At 46.7% G+C, this 21,446-nt stretch overlaps 1 protein-coding gene across 5 annotated transcripts in view; it reads left to right on the forward strand.

Moving 5' to 3' along the window:
* Positions 1-350: 350 nt before the first annotated feature.
* IMMP2L (inner mitochondrial membrane peptidase subunit 2) overlaps positions 351-21,446 on the forward strand; it is a 623,205-nt gene continuing 602,109 nt past the window's right edge. For 2 of the 5 annotated variants that reach the window (XM_037156081.2, XM_037156085.2), the window contains exons 1-2: positions 351-403; positions 867-939. The gene's annotated coding sequence lies outside the window, so the exon portion shown is untranslated. Of the gene's footprint in view, positions 404-524; positions 547-866; positions 940-4,842; positions 4,915-4,939; positions 5,059-21,446 lie in introns of those variants that run through there. The other 3 variants (XM_037156082.2, XM_053661594.1, XM_037156084.2) reach the window with 3 other exon arrangements.

The raw sequence follows: 21,446 nt of genomic DNA on the forward strand, positions 1-21,446 counted from the left end.
CTGTCTTGGATTAGTGCTGTCCGGCTGGCTCAAGACAGCAGGGTTGAGTGGTGTTCTCCGTGCGCCTTAGCGGAAGACCGGCAAGGAGCAAGGATGGGTTGGCAGCTGGACACTCGGGGTTTCTCCAGCTGAAACACCCGGCAGGGGGCTGAAGACAGACAGCCTCAGACACTTTCAGCTCAGCTTTCTGTCGCCCCCTCTGCCACCAAGGCGGTGCTGAGTCTAGGTTAAGCGCTGGCAACTGCTCGCCTTCGTGATCCGTTGTAAAGCCCTGCCAGGTTTTGGGCGCAACCACACGGAGGTGGGGCTTCATAGCGCGCCAGCACGCAGGGGTGGGGGCGGGGCTTGCCGCCTGAAGAGGCGTGGCCACGCAGGCTTGCCTCCAGGCTGAGCTGCGCAGCGGGTGCGGAGGGCGGGCCCTGGCGGAGGGTGGGGGGCTCTGGGAGCTGGTGCGGGTTGGGTGATCTGTGTGCCGTGTTGGGGGGGGGGTCCCCTAGGGCCCGGGACCCTACTCTCGGGGCGGCTCCAGGCGAGGAAGGCATTGCTGTGAGCAAAGGGCGGTTTGGCTGGGGCTCAGGAGCAAGCGTGCGTGCGTGCGCGCGTGGCGTGGAGGTTGCCCGGCTCCCTTCTCCTGCGAAAGCAGAGCAGGAGCCAGCGCCTCCTGCAGACCGAGGTCCGAGCCTAGAGTCAACCCGCTACTCTCCTCCCCATAGGGAACCACCTCGGCCCCAAGTCCAGGCCGGGAGGGCGCGCTGTGGGCACGCGCTACTCCCTTCCTGCAAGTGTTGGGTAGGTGGTGGGAGTTCCAAAAGCTTGAAACTCATAATTTTAAAACACGTGTCTGTCTCTGTCCTTTTTACTTTTAGGGTTTTGGCCAAATTGGGAGAGGGCACACAATATCCACTTACCCCTTCTCGCCGAGGAAGAGCGGGAGAAAGGGTAAGTAGGGAATGAGCAGGGATGGAGGGAGCTAGGATTGTGCAGAGACAGAGCGGGACACACAGGGTCTGGACCCCGGGAGCTGCCCCCAGGGGATCTTGGGCCCAGTTCCTCGTTTTCTTCAGAAACCTGAGGCCCACCTTCAGGGGTAACATTCTCCAAGCTCAAGAGCTTTATCAGGCTTACAGACAATGTAGAGTTGGCTTCGAGTTTGCCCTTGCCCTTGACTTCTTTGGAACATTGGTCTTATACCTCTCAACTCTAACCCCTGGGACTGTACTATTAAAGAATCCTGGTCCTCCTTGATAATTAGTGGGGAACACTCCCAAGGATCTTGATATTTTAAAAAAGGACTGCTGTAAAAATTCTTGAGGACTCCAAAGCATAAAGTTAATAGCAGTATCCCACGTGTTGAATTTCTTTTGGGATCTTCTCTCAAGCTTATAGAGGAAGGTATTTTTCTCTTGACCTGTTTTTGATACCCCTTCACCATCATTCTGTTCACTTCTGAAAAGTGGCCACACAGCCCCCTGAAGTCCCTGGAGGTTCCCTGTGATTTCCAGTGTGGTCTCTCATTGGTCCTTTTCTGGGAATTCTCCATCCCTCTCCACCGCATAGCTGCCCACTCCTCTCCCAACAGCAAAATGAAGCCCAGCCTTTCCCAGAAGGTTGGGAACATATAAATCAATGCTTTGAATTAATTAAAGTTCAGGTTAATCCCAAAGAGGAACAGGGAAGACTGCAGTATCCCTCTGGGATACTCAGGAAAACGGGAATAGCCCCTGACCTTGACACTGGCTGTCTGTGGCCTGAGCTTGCCTTTTCATTCGTTTGAATGAAGTGGCAGGTGACCACCTAATGCACTTTCTTAAAACTCAGAAAATAGCCATTTATTGATGAGGGGTTCATTCACTGATTCAATAGATTTTCATTTATCTGTTGATGTAAGCGGGGTGGGAGAATGATGTCGGAGGTGGCTGTTTTGAGTCAGGCCTGCACCAGTTTTCTGTGGATTTTCTGACTAGCTCAGTGTCCATGTCCAAGACCTTCCCTGTGCTGATCCTGTGGCATGTGGGTCTGTCCGTGTTGTGGGACAACAGTGTATTTGTCTGACTTTCTGGTACTTTCAGTAATAAACTTTCAATGCTGACTGACCATGGTGATTTGTGTCCTGTAATGAATAGTACAGTCATTTTCCCAGTGTAATAAGTATATTGTAGTAGTATCATAATTCGGTGAGGATAATTTTTTGAATTGTTTCATGCAAATGACCTAAGATTAGGAAGCTTGCAGAGTGTTGGGGTTGCCGCACTGAGGGAAATAAACACTAAAGTTCATTCAAGAGGGTTTCAGTACCTTGAACCTCATTTTTTATCACAGTGAAAAAGGTGTCTTTTTCTGGTTACAAAGGGTAAAAAAACTTTTTTAGTGGAATCTTGCAAGGATATAAAAAGTAGAAAGTCAGTCTCCTCTGAGCTTACTCTCACATGCTCACTGTCAACTGTGTTGATTTCTTCAACTTTTTGTTTCATAATTATTTATTATTATTTGGCAAAATTCTAAATTTCTGCCTTTTTCCTCCATGTTTTTTGGCTGTGTACCACCATACCTGTTTCACTCCAGATCCCCCAAGGTAGACGCTGCATACCTTTTACGTGTAGTCTGTCTGATGCGGGTTTGATTCCTGGGCCAATCTGGTCAGCTCTGCCACTGTGGGCCAGTTCAAACTTCTCTGCTCCTTCCTTGTCGCCTGTCAGAACAGAACCATGAGCATATTAAAACGAGTGTGTACAAAAAGCAGTGGCTGGCCCTGTTGGATTTCCTTCTTTGTTTCTCCATCTGGTCACCCGTCACTTCCGTACGACTTTTCCTTTGCTCGTAAAAAGCAGCCTAGTATTTAACTTCCTAAGGGTGCCAACCCTCCTGGGTTTTTGCATTTTCACAGAGATCACCTCTTATATCTAATCCTGGAGTTTCTGGGACAAGGACTGACACCTGCTGCTGAGGCTCACACTCCCCCCTTCTGATCTTCCACAGCCCTGCCTACGCACAGAGTGCCAGCTTGAAAATGGAAGGGACAGGGTTTCTATAATGCGTTGAAAAAGCTCTGAGACGGTGCCCAGAGTGAGAAAGACATACTACTGCATTTAGCTGAGAGCTTAAAGCTAGGATTTCTATTTCAGAAATGTCTGTGGCTGATAAGAATGATAATAAAAACGCTGATGCTTCATGTCTGAACTGTCACGATTTTGCCAAGGTGTGGTTTCATCATACGCCTGAGCTGAGTATTTGGTGTAACTAATGCTGCTGTAGAAGCCAAGAAGACAGGTCCGCAGACATCTGATTTCGCACGAGATGTCTGGTTTCACTTTGCTAAGGAGTACATTTTGTCAGTAGATTATGGGCATGTCAGCTGTACCCCCATGGTCTGTGGCACTTCTGTCCTGAGTTCTTGTCTGTAGGATTTAGTGTGATGTTTTATTCACATGACAGCACACTGGAAATGAGCACCTGGTCAGAAAAGCACATTTCCCACATGTGTCTTCCAGTGTCATTGTTCCTGCAAATTAGGGTGGAATAGTTTCTATTCTTGGTGATTTTTTGTGTGTGTGGGGGAGAAAAATAATTTTAAAGAACAGAGTTATTTAAGGAACCTATGTATTCCCCAAACTTATTTTCAAGTCCATTTTTTTTGTGTGTGATGTTGATTGGGATAATTATAGGAATGAAATAACAAATAGCATTTAGATTTCTAGGGTAGGTCCCCTAAAAATCTAACTTTTTAAACTCATTGTACCCCCGTGAGGTAGGAGCGGTTCTGTAGACTCTCACCCACACTGATAACAGTGTTTTGGAGAATAGCATATTCTGAGTTCCAGCCTGAAAGGGCTTGACCGCATCCTCTTCGACTTTGAGGTCATCAGGGCCATAGAAATACACTGGAGGCTGTCATTCTTGGGCTGGCTGTGTCACTGCTTAGCTGTGTGATCTCGGACACAGATCCCTCCACTGTAATGGGGCTCTGACTCCTCATCACTGTCAGACTGAGCATTTGTAAAGTAGCACAACATCCGGGACAAAGAAAGTCTTCAGAAAATAGTAGTTTCACCTTCTTCCCTCTCGGCCCTCACCACGAGAGCAGAGACTTCCCATCTCTTGCAGCCCGGGCCAACCCACTGGCCAGGATGGGGGTGCCAACGTAGGGAATTCACCATGGACTTGGGGATTTGGTTCTGGGGACTGGGAGGGGTATGGAGAGAAGGGACAGAGGGATGAGGGGTGAGCAGAAAGGGGAAGCCAGTCTTTCCTCAGTGCACGGATGCAGGTCCACGAATACTTGACTCAGAGAAGGAACCACCTTTACCTCTGGACTGTGGGTCGCTCTCGTCCGCTGCTCTGCCGGAGACTCTGTCTCTCCTGCCTGTGTCGTCCAATGACCGGCTTTTCTCCTTGTCACTTTGACACTGCCTGATTAACCATGTATTTCATTTTTTTTTAAATGGGTGGGACTTAGTAATAGAGGTCTGTACTTCATTAGGATCTGTTTTTTTTTTTCTATATTCAAAGTACAGTGGATATTCTCTTGTCCTTTCACTGGCCCATAGCTCATTCATTCCTCTTGAAAAAAATTTTTGTATTATGGTATGCTGTGTGCATTGAACTAGATATAAAGGTGAAAAGTCACTGTCCTTGGTCAAGAAGTTTACAGTATAGCAGAACAATAGACACCTGTACGAAATCGTGTGCGATTGGCCATTTGGAGATACTCTTGGAGAGGAAGGCTCACAGGAGCTCTGATCCCTGACGGAGATGCCAGGGAAGGGTTCAGCAGTGGTTGTGTCTGGGCCGAGTCTCGGACCCTGCGTAGGTGTGGGCAGGCGGGCAAGGGGCGAGGAACGTTTCCAGGTGGGGCCAACAGCCTGCGTTGTCATCTGGAATTCTGGGAGCAGCAGGTGTTCTGGGCACTGCATACAGGTCAGTAAAATGAGAGTGTGGAGGGCAAAGTCAGGAGGGGAAGGAGGTGGATCGTTGATCGGAGTCCACTTTCAATCCCACGTGTGGCAGTGACCCACTGAAGCCTTGAATGTGACACGCGAGGTCACGGACTCCGTGTGCTGGGTAGGTTGCAGGTGGAGTGGGTGGGGGCGGGGCGCCGCAGGATCGCATGCTGGGGCGGACAGTGCGTTAGTCTGCAAGGCCGGAGTTTGAGAGCTCAGACAAGGGGCGAGTGGTGGGGACACTCTGAAGTGAGAAGGGTTAGGGAGAATATGTAGGAGGAGGGGAAACTGCCTGGTCTTTGTGACCGAACGTGAAAGGAATGGGAGACGTGGACGTGAGAGTGACACTCAGGTTCCCGGCTCAGGCTCCTGGGTCGTGAGAGGGAGAGGGGAAGGGAGAGCAGGTCCGAGGGAAGCTGATGAGTTCAGGTTTGGGCCTGTTGTGGTTGACGGCTTGCCGTCGTCACTGGTGACAGGAGGCGTCCAGGGGGCAGTTGGCTGCTGGGTCCTGGTGCATCGCAGGGGACGGGGAGGCGGGAGGTGCAGGTCTCCGAGGGAGGGCGTGCATCCGGAGAGCCGGGGAGGCATGAGTGGCGAAGGATGACAGTGCTTCGGAGGGCTGCCCAGAAAGAGAAGAGAAAGGGGTTAAAGTAAGTCTTAGGGAACACCCACATTACAGCGACAAACCAGAAACGGGAGGGGGGGAGGCTGAGGGGGCGTGGCCAGAGAGTCTGGGCCAACAGACAAAGTCCAACTTTTCAGGCCAAACTTTTCAGGCCAGCGGTAGAATTTCTGGTAGAAACCAGTGAAAAGTGTAATGCTCCGGCCCTGGCTAGTGTGGCAGAGTGAAGGGAAACTAGAACACTTAGAGCAAAACTTAAGATCCATCATGCCACCTTGGCCTTGTGGCGCAGTTGGTTGGAGTGTTGCCAGTCCATCCAAAGGCTGTGGGTTCCATTCTGGGTCAGGGCACATACCTAGGTTGCAGGTGCAATCCTGGTTGGGGCGTTTATGGGAGGCAAGCAACTGATGCTTCTCTCTAGCATTGATGCTTCTCTCTCCCCTCCTCTCTAAAACCAATGAAAAAAACAAAAAAAAATGCATTGCTCTGAATCAAGTATGACAAAAATTGTAAAGTGCTCGTTAGAAGTGATTGGTTTGGTCAGAATGGCGGGGGCAGAAGCTGCACAACCGAGGGTGACCTGGTAACAAGGAGGTGAGGAGGCCAGGTGAGGAGGTATGCGTGGCCCCTCCTCAGAGATTGGGGCTTCATGGTCTGCAGTCCAGAGTTTTAAAAGCTCTGCAAAGGGTTTTCCAGGTGCCGGAGAGGGAGAGCCGGCCTGCAGACTTGACTTCTGTGTTTGAGGGGAGGGGCCACACGGAGAGGGAGATGTTGAAAGTGTCCTTGCTTCTCCTCACAGTTTTTTGTTTGTCACAGTTTCTTGTGGATGCAAATCAGGTTGTCCCTTCCTTGGCTTAATCCTCCCTTTAAAAAAATCCGCCCTGACCCACCCTTGAACTGCCTGTTTACACAATCCCTTTGAGGCCAGAGGTCCATTGCTGCCCTGCTCTGTCCCCATCTGGCCCTTCTGCACACGGTGTTCTGGATCCTAATCCAGCTGGGGTTGGGAGAAGGTCTCCTTCTTTTATTAAAAGGTGCAAATTTTCAAAGGAGTGTGTACCAGGAGACTAAGGGAGGAATAACCATACCAAACATGAAAAATTACTCTATTTAGCAAAGACTCATCTGCTACCTTCAAGGCTGTATGTGCTGCAAGGACCTAGAAGAAGGGAAGGATGAGTAGGATAGGGTTTCTGTCCTCACGGAGTCCGTGCGAGGAATGGCTGTGACACTAGTGCCCTGTGCCTTGCGTGCTGTCACAGAGGTGGAGCTGAGGGTCAGGCAGGTGCAGGCACTGGACTTTACGTGTGTGATCCCAAAGCCTCCCCCAAGGAGGTAGCACGTGAGCCAGGACTCGCCGGGGAGTTAAGGGATGGAGTGTGGAGGTTTCAGGGTGTGGGATCAGGAGAATAAAATAGTCCTTGGTGGCCCCAGCAGAAAGGGTTCAAGTTTCCCACCTCTTCTTCCTTCTTGTCCTGCTTGGTGTCTTGCAAGGCATCTTTGTCTGAGAGGGAGCTCTTAGGGGATCCAGATGTTTCTGCTCACCTATGTGGTACCAGCAATCCCCTTCCTCCCCCCGTAGTATGAACTGTTTGTGATTTTACCACCACCAGTTTATCACCTGTTGAAAACAAAGACTGATCAGAGCAATGAAATCAGCATCTCTGGGGATGGTGGCTGGTCCTGAGACTGAAATTTTCAGAGTGCCCCAGGTGTTCACGTGGCAGCCAGGTGCTTAGCCCATTCTCAGGGAGGGTCGGAGCAAGCCAGCACCCCCTACCCCCCCATACCACGGTCCTTCCTGTGTGACTCCTTCAAAGTCTCATTGAACTCCCACCAGGTTTGATAACTCACAGCGTGTTCTGGACTAAGAATACCTGGAAGGTGGAAGTACACATTTTTCTTTTATGTCATAAATCACAAAAATCTAATCTTTGCAGTTTTATCCAAAGGTTTATTCTGCGAGCTTGGTCTTTGTCATGGCACTTTGACATACAGACTTTTTTTCATATCTTTCTCTTGACAAATGTTCATAGCATTTATGGTCAGCTTTTGAAAAATGGTCTTGTTTATGGCTGGAGGACAGGTTGTGAACACATTATCCAGTCCTAGTTTGGGAACCACGTGCAGCAGACATCGATTAAAGAAGGGGAGTATTTGTGACGGTGTGTTCTGGATTTTAGGATGACTGAATTTCGTATGATTTTTTTTACACTGCGGACCGAGAAGTTCACAGCATCTCAGGAATGTTTTCTCCTTTCTCCTCTCTCGAATATTTACCTGTGCAGATGTCTCTCCTCAGGAGTCCTGTATCTCCCTCGCCACACTCCGCCTCCTCTGTCTGCTGGCCGCACCTCATTTTCTCCCTGTCTTTGGACTCAGTTCATCGATGTCCTCGTGGGGGATGAGTGGGCCTGATGGAGCGGGCAGGCATCTCGGGGGAATGAGTGCATAAAGAAGCATTCCCCTGAAGCCGAGGGTGGGCGGCAGTGGCGGAGCTAGAAAGCTGTAATCGGTAGGAAAAGGTTACAGTTGCTGTAATCTACCTTGATTTTTTAACAGACTATTTAAAAGATTATAGTTTTACTGGGCACTTGAAGAGATTACAATTTTAATAGACTATTAAAAAGATTACAGTTTAAAAACGATTTAAAAGATTATTGTTGCCTTAATTTATCTTAATTTTTTAATAGACAATTATTTTAGAGACGTTTTAGGCTCCCAACAAAGCTGAGTGGAAGGTAGAGATTTCCCATAGTCTCCCCACCCACACCCTGCCCCACGCCCCTCCCCCATTGTCCACATCACTCACCACAGTGGTGCACTTGCTGTCACTGATGAACCTCTGCTGATGCATCGTCACCACCCAAGGTTATGGTTTACCGTTGAGCTCACTCTTGCTGGTGTACTGTTACGGGTTGGACGGACGTGTTGGTGTAATGACATGCATCCACCCCAATAGTCTGGCGCGGAGCAGTTTCCCTGCCCTGAGCATCCTCAGTGCACTGCCTGCTTGTCCCCCTCTGCTCCGCAAGCCCTGGCCGCCCTGGGTCTCTTCACCGCATCCACAGTTTTGTCTTCTCCGGAATGTCCGAGAGTGGAAATCATGTCGTGTGTAGCCGCTTCCCCTGGATTTTTAGTTTGCCTGATAGAGTAGAGTATTTACAAAGCACGTTTTATATTTTCCCAAGCGCTTAGTTGTTTAACAGGAGTTTTATTAGTGTCAGATTCAGATGCTAAATAATTGTTTAGTTTTGTTAGAAAGTGGCTATTTAGTATATATAGTATTGTTACTATGGAAGGGCGGTTCACAGGGTCATAGGTACCATTAGCATGTGTTTGTTACACGTCTTGGTGTTTCTCGGGTGTGAGGGGCGGGCGCCCTGGAGCCTGGCCCTGGGGGGCACAGTGTTAGAAGAGTCACAGTTTGAGACCTTCTGGGGCATCTGAGTCCATGATGTTAATACTCCAAACATTTCATCAAACCTTTATTTTAAAACTTAAAAAAAAGTAGTCATTCACCATGAATTTCTAGACATTAAAGTGGTTATGTGGTGTGAGAAGAATATGGAATGGGGTTATGAAGATTATACGAGTGCTGGCTCTGCTGTCAGTGATGTGAACATGAACTTGTGTCTGAGCTTCGTTTTCTTTGGGAGAATGGAGCTATGTACTTCATAGGTTATTTCTGGGGACTGAATGAGCTGTTTGTAAGAATCCTGTGTAAATTTAACCCATTATAAAGAAGTATAAGAAATTATTAGTTTACAAGTCATACCCAGTTACTATTTTCACCTCTAATTTTTTTTTGTTCTGGTTTGTAGACAAGTAATACAGGGAAATAATGATTTGAGGTTAAGGAGGCAGTACAGTAAGCCCTCACCATCATCGGTAGGTTCTTGGAAGTGTGTCAAAACAATGTATAATGAAACCAATTTCACCAAAGGCTAAATGATACAAACAAAAGTTACATTCCTATGGTATCTCATCGACATCATCACGAAACAAGCCTGAATGAAATATGATTCTAGGACCTGTCGTACTGCTGAAAAGATTATTTAGCTGTGTTGGAGAAAAAAATGGATGTTTTTTTTTTAATCTGAATATGTCTCATTGATTTAGCTGCTTGTGTCTTCTCGGGAAAGCTGTTCACTCTGCTTGTGTGCTTGGCTCCAAATCACATTTATTACCTAGCTGTCAGCTGGAGTGTTAGTCTCCCTTCCAGAAGCATGAATTATATTGCCATACTCTGTACAGAGTCAGAGGCGCATTATTTCCTGTTTATGGTAAGAAAAGGCGAGTTTCTAAAGCTCTTATGACCTGTCTCTGCGTGGTTGAAGTCACTAGGGCCAGATGGAGTTCGGAAAGAGAGAAAAAATAGTCTTGTTGAAGTCCTGAGGCAGGTGATATATTTAATATTTTTTTAGGTTCAATGAACATGTCCCTGCAGTTTAAAATACTAGGGGGACGGCCAGGGACATACTAATGAATTAAAATTATAGAGAACTTTACATTTCTGAGTTGGAGACATCTCGACAGTGCTCAGTTCATACTCAAAGTGTAACAGTCATTTTCAGTCAGTTCAGTTGACATCTTCATTACATTGCAATCGCAGCTTTTCGTAGCTACTTTCTTCTATTACCTTCAAATACACCATTTTGCCGAAGACAGAAATATGACGTGTCCTGAGGCTAAAGGTGGAAGAATGTCCAATGACCAGCCCCCCAGGTAGATGTGGGGAGTCCGAAGGGAATTGTCACGAGACCCCTATTAGGTGCCATCTGACCCTGATATTGGGAACAGAAAGAAGAAAATTGGAAATGGTGCACGGGACCCTGAACAGGAAATGGTGCCCAGGACCCCTATTAGGTGCCATCTGACTCCGATATTGGGAGTGGAGAGAAGAAAACTGAGCAAGCATTCTGGAGAAGCAGCCAGTAGGACTTTTCTGGCTGTTTGTTTGGAACAACTTGTCTTCATAGCAACCAAATAGAATGTCACTTTGGAGCAGGGAACTGGGTGATGACATGGGTCCTGTCCCCTGCTGGACCTACCCAGGCTCGAAGTGGAGATGCGCACCGATACCTACATGTCATGATGAGCTCTCCCTGGACGTGTAGTCCCAGACCCTGAGAGCAGGGTAAACAGGGGGTCTGGCTGCCTGCTTTACAGGCAACGGAGAGTGGGCAGGCTGAGGGAAAGGCACAGCGTCACACAATCTGAGCCCTGCTTATCTGTCTTGGGTTTTACATTAAAGAAAGTGGGGCGGGGAGAGTTGGCTCCATCTTTTATCCCCAGCAGTCTCATCTGTAAGTCCTCTCATCGTCCGGGTGCTTAAAGTTCACTGGGGACAGTCACTGTTGGCAACCCTCAGGCGGGAAAGTGGAGCAGCACTTTGCCTTACTCTGGCTTTCTGCAGCCTCTGTCCCACGGCCACTTAAAATTGGTGTATTGGATAAGTGGAAGTGTATCTGCATTCTAATCCGCTTCAAGTCTGGACACATAGGGCTGACTTGAGTTCCAGAGTGTAGTCGTGGTCTTTGTAAAATTCCTATGTGACTAGCTCACTCCCCTGCTTCAGGTGGCCATGGCTTACAGTGGCCCTTTGGGAAAACTTGGGTCAACTGGCCTTTTTCCCCCGGCCCTATTGACTTCTCCAGCATTTTCCTCCCTTTTCATTCCAGCCTCAACACTCTATACTCCAGTCAGGCCAGCATATAGACAGCGAGTTCTGACTTACCTTGACCTTTGTTTTATTTTATTTTTTCAAATCCGGGCCATACCTTCTCATTAAAGCTTTAGAGGCCACTGCCCACCCTGGGTTGAGTCTCCCTGCCCTGACTTCCCACAACACAAAATTCATATACTTATTGCTCTGCCTTGTGCAGTGTACTAGACTCTAACTGAATTGCTGTTGAATCAACGTGACCTTGACTGGTTGGGAGAGAGCAGAGAGAGCAGAGAGAGCAACGTGAACTGACCTCTGAAGAAAAAAAGGAAGAATCTTCAAAATGTCAGGTATGGGTTGAGCAAAGGCAGAGTGGGAGGGCCTTTGTTCCCGCGCTTAGGACCAGTGAGAAACTGCCTGGCCACAGTAAGGGGCTGTGGGATACATAAATCGAGGTTAGCATGTGAGTGACCTAAATATTAGACTTCATAGTCTATAAATAGTAGGGAGGGGATAATTGAAGGATTTTTGACTGGGGACTCGTATGGGCAAACTGTGTTTTAAGAAGATTAATCTGACAAGGGTATAGAATAAGTCAGAAAGTAGAGGGAATAATGAGAAGTAGACCAACCAGGAAACCGTAATTTACCTGCAAGGTAGTGAGGATTTTTACTGTGATAATTGTAGGGATAGAAAGTAAGAGATATTCAGAAACCATTAAAGAGGAATGATAAAACTTGACTGTGGAAATTCTGCACTGCCAAAAAACAGAATAAAACTTAAAAAACTATTTCAAAAAGCAAAGACAAACTAGGAAAAAAGATTTGCAATTCATATCAGAGGCAAAGAGCTACTTTCATAAATATATAAAGGATTCCAGAAACAAAAGCGAAGAGACGAATTGAAAAGCATAGATGGTAGGTAGAAAATAGATAGGAGGGAGGGCAAGAATAGTATGGGAAATATAGAATCTAAAGAACTTGAGACATGTGGTTATAAACTAAAGGGGGAGGGAAGGGAGGGGGAGGAAGGGTAGGGGAGGGGGTGTGCAGGGGGGAGGGGAATGAAGGGGGGAAATAGAACAACTATAATGGCATAATTAGTAAGATATATATTTTTAAAAAGCAGACAAAGCTATGGAGGCTGTGAATAGATAGAATAAGAGAGATGCAAAGTGAACCTTCAAGAAGATACCCTTTTTTAGCTGACCAGATTGTCAAAGAACACATTTTGAAAGCACAGTGTGTCTTCGAGGGCGTGGGGACACAGGCAGTGTCACCTTTGCTAACAAGAGTCTGAATTCTCCTTGGAACCCATCTGAACATAGTTATCAGACCTTAAAAGACAGGCCATTTGATGGCTGTAGCCTACAGGTCTTGTATGTGTGTGTGAAATGATAGATGTTTAAGGATATTCTTGACAGCTATTGGAAACGGCTGAAACGTTTCCCTCAGTGGACCGGGTGAATAAATTATGGCACACAGAGTAGAATATTTAGCAGTTGTTTAAAGTAATGAAGCAGTTCAGATATACTGAAGTGGAGCAGTTATTGTTGAAGAGGTAAGGTGTAGACCTGTGGGTATTAGCAGATTATTGTTTTGGAGGTGAGTAAATTAAGATACTGTTTTCTTGTCCAGGCACAGGACATCTCTGGAGGGAATTATTTTAAAAGATGGAAAATGCCTCTGGGGATTGCATCTTGGTGGCTGGAGAACAGGGTAGGGGAGGAGTCTTATTTTCCACCATACACCCCTTCTTAGATACTTTGAATTTTGTATTTTACAAAAAGGTTAAAAAGGAAGAAATGTGTTCAACTCAAAATATATTTCTATTACATGTTGAATTGTAAATACAATAGAAAAGTGCATTTAAAAGAACCCCGTGGTTCGTATCTCTGATAAGGGGTCAGTAACCAGGGTGTATAGAAACTCCTGTTTCTCAATACAAAACACAGTCCAATTAAGAAATGAGCAAAGGGCTGAATAGACTGTTCTCCAAAGAAGACATATAAATGGCTGATAAGCATTTGAAAAGAGCTCAAGGTCACTTATCTTTAGGGAAATGGAGAACAGAGCCACAGGGAGATAATGCTACCTCACACTCATTAGGATGGCTATTATTAAAAAAAAAATCAGTAACAAGAGTTGACAAGGACGGGGAGAAATTGGAATTCTCGGGTGTGCTTAGTGAGCACAGGAATGGTACAGCCGAAACAGGTCAGCAGTTCCTCGAAAACTGAAAATAAAATTGCCATGCGATCCAGCAATTACAGTCCTGAGTGTACACTCAGAAGAGTTGAAGGCAGGCTCTCGACACCCATGTGCACAGTGGTATCACTCACAGGAGCCAAAAGATGCCAGCTGCCCCAGTGCCCAGGGGTGGGAGGGTGGACGAACAAAATGAGCCATGGACATACAGCGCAGCCTTAGCCTTCAGAAGGAAGGGAGTTCTCACACATGCTACCACGAGTGTGGACTTCTAGGACATTATGGTAAACAAGCTAGTCACAAGAGGACAAATACTGGACGGTTCCATTTGCATGAGTATTCAAACTCATAGAGACATAAAGTGTTAGAACGCTGAGGGCAGAGCCTGGGTGTGGGGGGATGGGGAGGGTTGTTTCCTGGGCCTGAAGTTTCACTCTTGCGAGACCGAGAGTTCTGGGCATGGTCTGCATAGTAGTGTGGATATGCTTGTCACCACGGAACCCCCTACCGAAAAATACACCACATTTGCCTGTATAATGCACACCCATGTTTTGGGCCCACACTTCCAGGAAAAAAAATCTTTCACTTAAATTTTTTAATCCAATTTTTATTATATTTAGATACTTATCTTTTGTATTATAAAGACACTTTACCATTTATTTTTGAAAATATGGTATAGGAAATTTAATGCAACAAATTATAAAACACAAGAACAGAAGCAAGGTATTTCAGGTACTACCCATGTATAATACACATCCTTATTTTCTCTCAAAACTTTGGGTAAAAAGTGCTCATTATACACAGCAAAATATGGCACTTAAAATGGTTAAGATGATAAATTAGTATCATGCATTTTACTGTAACTATATACATACATACATATATATATGTGTGTATGTATATGTGTGTGTGTGTGTGTATATATATATATATATATATATATATATTCCCTCCTCCTCTTTCCAAAAAAGAACCCTGTGGTAGAAATAGTGGAGATGAATATGCAGACAGATGGTTAAGATTCAGAATATAATCTAAGTGTCCAAAACGAGGTTCAGACAAAGCTTTGTCAGGGCCCTGGATGGGATGTGGATAAGGGAGCTCGCCTGTGATCCCACGAAGTAGGAGGTGATATTCTGAGTGGGTGTTAGAGGGCAGTGTCACGGGGTGGGGAGGGCTAGAAAGACTATCTAGGCCCAAGGTGGGTTTTGGGGTGGGTAGCCCAAGGAAAGGCTCAGAGGGAAGGTGAAGGGCCCGCTCACAGACCAGAGCCAGGGGAGGCCGGCGAAGAACCGGGCAGTTCTTGGTGTCTTTGTATGCTGGGCCACGGACTTCGGACTTTGCCACTGTCTGGTCGCGGAAGTGTGTTGAATGGAGCAGTACTCTGATTTATATTTGTAGGAAGGGGGTAGGCAGTGTGGGAGGTCAGGGGCTTGCGTAGGAGCCTGCTGAGAGATTCGGTGGGCTCTGTAAATGGAGTCCTTTTGCGGAGTTGTGCCATGTTGCTATGGTGGCCGTGAACTGTCGAATAAGATGGCACAGATTCTATCTGAATATGCTGTTTTTGGCCCGGGGAATCAAGACGTGGTCAAAGAGTTCTCACGGTGCTTGTTGGGAGCATCTGTGGGCAGAGCTAACGAATCAGGCATAGCCGTTTTCTTCTTGGTCTTGTGTTAACAGTGTAAAACAATGTCCTTTTCCTGTGTGTGCACACTCACGTGTTTGTGAACTCTGGGCGCTGGCCTGTTGGCTCTTGGTGTCATCTTTCACTCTGTCTCCCGCATGGTAAGGGAGAGGCTGGGGGTTTCTGTCTGATTCCCACATGCTCTTGCTCGTCTCTTGTTTGGGATGTAAAGTGCTCCGACTCCTTGGGTCCTCCTGCTGTTTGTTTGCTTTTCACCAAGCTGACAATGAGCTTCGTTTGTTCTTAGGGTTGCCTGCAAAACTCCCACAGACGTCATTTTCTATAGGCAGAACTCGGGCCTCATCTTGCTCCTCTTTTCTGTTGTAGGAAGCCCGGTTTCATTGGCTTTTGGCCAGAGACCATCTCTGTGAAAGATTTCCTCCAGTCAGTGGAGCAGAACGTATTTAGTGCTCGGAAAGCTGGAGACGTTGTGTTCCAGAGTTTCCCTCTGTAAATCAGCACAGTGGAAATTCCTTGGGCCTGATTGATTTTCCCTGTGATGGGTGGGGTGTTGGATTTGGTGGCTGCGTTTCACTGTTTTGGCTCTGTGTGCTGTGTGCATGCCGTCTCACTCTTCGAATTAAGAAACGCAAAGTGAATTCGCAGAGTCGATGGGAACCGTACCCAATTTTAAAGGCAGAATTAGTTCCACAGCCAGGTAGTAGATTGCTCAGTTGGTTTCCTCCATCTCTCTGTCTTCCGAAGTCCTGGAGTGAAAGGCCGGAGGATACACCTGTGCCCAGCCCTCGGTCCAGGAGGCTGGGCTGGATTTTGACGTCATTTATCTTGCTAATTTTTCCCTCCTGCTGGGAGAGTCACAGTTTTAAAAGAAGGCTGAGAAAAGTGTTTTCTGATCTGCTTCTATTGAAAATATTCAGTCAAAGGAGTCAAAAGGGAAAGATATATTCCCAAGGATTGCCACCCGATGATGGAATTAAAAAAATTGCAAGAGTGAGTTATCTGAAGTGTGATTCTCTCAGGGTAAGTTTGCCATCCTATTAGCATTGATTTGCATATCTTTTACTTTTCACCAGTGTGTGATTGGATCTGAAGATACAAGTCTACATTAGCTCCCACACACAATGTAACCGTATGGCAGTACCGACTCCCTAAATACTGTCTTTGCTTCTAGTGCCTTGGACGGAGGGTCTGGTAGGTGAGAAAGGGAGCTTCCGAGACCTGAGAGTCTCGGGCTGAATCGTTGGTCCAGGCCTCACCTTGACCCTCTGCCAGGCACATGGTTTTCTTTTCGTGCAAACGGACACGGGTGGATTGGGGGCAAATTCATCATAACCAGTAGGGCTTCAGTGGCAGGAGGTAGCTGGGGTAGGGTGACACTCACACCGGCTTTGCACGTGAGGAGCAGAGTGGATGAGTGTGGTTGTGCATGTTTACTGACTAGGGAATGTAACCACTGCAGCAAGGGTGGTGGTTTAAAATGAATGGCCGTTTTATGTTAAAAGTGGGGTTGATTTTTAAAGTCTTTGTTCTGTATTTGCTTTTATATTTGCTGAAAGTATTGCCTATGAAGATAATGCTTTCAGCACCGGAACATGTTTTCCGAGAATTAACTACATGCTGTAGGAGCCGCTACGCAGTGAAGGTCACGCTGATTCCGTAGCAGTGCCAGGTTTACATGTTATGCACACAGGTGGGTCGGTGCGGCTCCCCTCTGAGTGTTTAAAGACCCGGGTGAGAAATGCAGTAGGGAAGCTGTGAAAGGGCACAGTGTGTAGGAATGTGTGCATCTCCCAGCTTTGCTTTGGCGGTGAAATTTCAAATTCCAGAGGCAATTCGGAGGGCCCATGGGATAATAGGGTTTTCAGTGCTTGTTTAGTACAGAGACAACTCTAATTGTATTTTTCCATGAATTGGTGTAGATAGATTGGTACGTTTCCTCCCGCCGTCCCCCTTGGCCATTTGGAAATTCACTAACGATGAGTGAGCCTCGTACCTTTGCTTCCTATATTGCGGACTGGGTTAATTGTGTGGTCAGAGCGCCTGTCCCGTCAGTCACGTTGGAATGCTGGAACGTCCTGCTCTGCGGTCACTGGGGTTGGGCAGTGGCTGCCAGGCAGTGGTCATGCTCAAGGGCGCAGGCCGTGGGGACAGGCCACCTGGATTCAGTTCTGCTGCTGTCTGACTGTGTGACCTTCAGGGGATGGCAAACTGGGCTCCTCTGAGCATCAGTTCATAGCTTTTAAAATGGGATAAAGTGAGAGCTAACATAGTGGTTAACTAAGCTCATTAGCATAACAGAATTTTATTATATTGATATAGTGGTACAATATTTTAGACAACACAAAATAATGTGTAGTCTTTACTAGACTGAAATTCTTATTTCATTGGTTTCCCAATGAAATTGTTTTTTTCCCCTAGTTCCTGTTTCTTTCCGAATTTATAGATTTAATAATTTGTGGAAGAGTACTTTTTTGACTAATTTTGTGAGTGACCCATCAGTCTATCTTTATTAAAAAATAGAAACAAAACCTCACTGTACTGTCAGAACTTTTATGTGACTGTTAACTATTTATACTGAAGTTAACACCCCAAAGGTAGCAAAATTTAGGCATAATTGTGGCAAAGGAGAAGTAGCATTTGAAATATTTTCTGCAGGATTCTGTTACAGACGTCTCACTTCTAAGACTGACTTTTTGTAATTGCACTGTGGTTCTTTTGCTAGGCCTGTATGAAGAGGTCACATGGCTGCCTTTCTTTTTAATTAATTGGACAGCAAAGGACTTGGATGGACAAAGGTCTTTGGGTGATATACTTAGCCATTTTGCAGGACAAAGCTACATTAGGTTCTGAAAAACTTCCTCATTATTTAGAACTGATAGGTATTAATTTAAGCTGCTTTGAATTTCTATATGGCTCATATATTTTTATCTGGTTCATATATTTCCTGAAATCTATCAGAATTGTTACTGGATTTTCTTTCTAAACCATTTGCTGTAACTACCATTGCTATGTTTCCTAATATCATTTGATGTCGAGGAGACAATAAAAAATAAGTTTCTTACAAAATTAGGAAGATCAAGGAGTTATTCTCTGGGCTACTGAGCTGTTGATTAAGTTGAGAGAAACCTATTTCCCAACCAGTATGGAAGTCATTTAGTTTTACTTATTATTACTGGTGCTTATTTGCAATCGGGGCACTCACCTTTGATGCCGAAAGCAGGAATGTACTAGAAGTTCTGCAAAGTGTGTGCGTTATCCTGCGCTACCCAGCTGGCCACCTGCCGTGTGTTGGGTAGATGCGCACAGGTCTGAAGTAAAGGTCAGATGGACGGGAAGCTGAACTGTGTCATCACCAGAAGTGAAGCTGATTTCCTGAGTGTGGTTCTCCTGCTGCCGAAGTCAGGACTGTCCTGGGAGCCCAGGGGCAGTGGTGATGGTGCTGCCGGCACAGGCCAAGGGGCCAGCCCTTGGACTTCTGACACCAAAGGTAAAGGCCCGAAGTTGGAATCATGGATGGTTGAGCAGAGGGCCTTAGAGACATGAATTGTCTCACCATTGGCATAGCTAGGACTTGAGTCCAGGTTTTCTGATTTCTCATTTCGTACTGAGCCCTGGGAGAAGCCCTAGAACAGGGTGGGCAGGTGGTTCTTTGGGAGTGACACTGCTGGCTCTCAAATGGCCTGCTCTGGTCACCCAGTTTGTGCCTTACATTCTTGACTGGCATTTAACGGAATGGAGTGTCTGACACAACCATGCCAAACTCTCTTTCCATCAACCTTGTAAACAGGTGTTAATGTAAACCGAATGTAAAATTAAACAACCTGTCAAGGTACATTTATTTTACACCTGCAGATGCTTAGCAACATCCTGAGACCTTTGGGGCACGTGAAGAGGAGTGAGACCTGGCTCCTCCCAGTAGAGGCTGTAGTCTAGCTTGGGGGGAAGAGAACAGGCAACACCGGGTGCCAATCAAGGGTGTGGCTGGCACGTGCCTGGGAGTTTGGAGCTGCCAGCTGGCACTGTGAGGTTTCCTGGAAGAGATGAAGATGAAGTTGGCTGATTCTTACCTCCATAAACCTCTTGAATAAATAGACACGTTCAGCTCCAAAGGTTTCCCATTCACCTAACTTAGGAACTTACACAGCTGGGACTGGTTCGCAGCTGTTTGCCTGCCTCCCAGCAGTGAGCCCTGCTGGCACCGAGGTGTCGCAGCATCTCAGGGTCGAGGTGTCCTGGCGGCTGCAGGTTTCTACAGGGGAGTCCTGTTTCTGCTCCTGCCTCCTCCAGGAGCTCACCAACACAGCCATCCTCCCCACTGGGCTCCTGGATGTGGGGTGGTGGGACACCCCCTGTTTTCGTCACCTTGTTCCCTGTTTCTTCATTGGCAAGTAGCTAACGGTTCTTGTTGAATGTGAGTTTGGTAGATTTTTCCACTTAAGGTGGTTTTTACTAAGAGATTATCAAAGTGTTATGAGATATTCATGTACAGGACAGGAAATGGCAGCAGCTGGCTTTCACAGTGGGCTTTTCTGTGGTTCAGTGGGATTATTTTGGGATTCTGTGTTACGAATCGTTACCTGGAAGATTGGCGTATAACTAAAGTTGTTAAACACTCTAAGAAGCATACACTTAGAAATAACTGCTTCAGAAACAACGATACTTCTCAAAACCCACATTTCCTCTCCACCTGGACATCTCCGCATTCACATGGCATTTCTCACTTTAGCATAAATAAGGGCCTATAAACCTGACAGAGGTGAATTTAATCCAGGCAAGAAACATGAGAGATATTAGTGCTTCAATTAGATAGTGTGAGCCTCCACCCAGCACTGATCCTATAAGGCAGGGTTTCTGACCTCTTTCCTTATTCTCAGTTTAATGTAGTGAATGAAAATCTTTTTTTAAATATGTGAATATTAAAACCGCAGAACAAGAACAGATAAAATCAGAGCGGCTCTGAGTGAGGCTGGGTGTCGGGGCTCAGAGTCCTGTCCCTTCTGTCCCTGTGACTGACGTCCCTGGGTCCAGAGCCTTTTGGAACCTTCAGGACACTGGAGCACAGGTCAAAAGACACTGCTTTTGAGGAACAACAAGTTAAGCCCTTCCTAAACGTAAGCTGTTAATTGAACAAACATTTCTTAGTGCCCTGTAGTTGAATGGATTCTGAAAGATTACCTGATTCTTGTTACCCATTGCTGCTGCTTTTAGACATGAGCTGTGTGCTGTGATTTATTGAAGAAAAGAGCACCCCTCGAATCAACCTCTTGAAGTTTTATATGTGTCAAAAAGCACTTTCTTGAATATCGTCAGCTGCCAAGTAAGCGCGTCTGAGGAGAGGTGGGGACATCAGGCAGATGCAGTCACCTGCGCTCGCGTGTAGGCACACGCACCGCACACAGTTCGTTGTCCGTGGTCAGGTCCATTCCTCCACCACATCCCTCACATTCTGAGTGTAGCATAGAGAATTTATGTGGATAGGGAATTCTGAGGTTAGCTTACCAAAATAAATAATTAAAATTAGTTTTAGCAACAAGTTACCGAAAGTGGTTTATTAATTTCTTGCATGAGTCTGTCCAACAGCGAATGCCTTGGGGCAAGGCACTGGGTTGGGTGGTGAACAAGCATCCTACCCCCCAGAATACATGGCTGACTGCAGGGGAGAAAGAGGGAGGCAGGTGGGCCGACTGCCGTGTTGGGGGCGGGAGCCTGGGTTGTAGGGGACCACCGGGGAGGGCACCTCATCTACCCTGGGCAAGGTGGGCTGGACTCCAGCAATCGCACGTGGCTGGGTGGAGTATCCATGCTGGAACTCGGAGTCATTGCCATTAGCTGTGTGTGCTGAATCGGGGTCAGGGGGCACAGTGGTTCCTGTGGGAAATGGGGAGTTACGAGGCAGCTGTGGTTTGTAGTTTTTCAGGACAGGACACCCTGGCTGACTCCCACCTGGACCTGAGGGCAGCTGTTCAGATGACAGACTCACGCTGAGAGTGGGAAGGCCAGAGTGGAATGCTGCTGTGCCGTTTGTCTTTCCATCACGTCCCCAGCGGCCTCTCTCTTTGACAAAATCTCTCTCTCTCCATGTTATTTTTATGGTCCTCTTCACCTTATCGCAAGGCTAGAGCGATTCAGAAGGACAATGCTGAATGTTCAGTATCTGCACAGATAGATAAGTCTTCATTCTTCCAGGACAGAAATTGGCAGGTGGCCTGGCACCGGGCAGGTGTCAGGAAGTGCTCATCCACCTGAAAGGAATTAAGTGCCCAAGGAAGAGGTGCCAGCTCAAATCACGTTTTTGGAAATCCTTTCTCTGCCTCTCCCACCATCCTTTAGGCGTAGCTAATTTCACCATCAGCTGTTTCCTAACAAA

This window comes from Artibeus jamaicensis, unplaced genomic scaffold (assembly GCF_021234435.1).
Source record: "Artibeus jamaicensis isolate MK-2021 breed Jamaican fruit bat unplaced genomic scaffold, CSHL_Jam_final contig_1016, whole genome shotgun sequence".
NCBI lineage: Eukaryota > Metazoa > Chordata > Mammalia > Chiroptera > Phyllostomidae > Artibeus > Artibeus jamaicensis.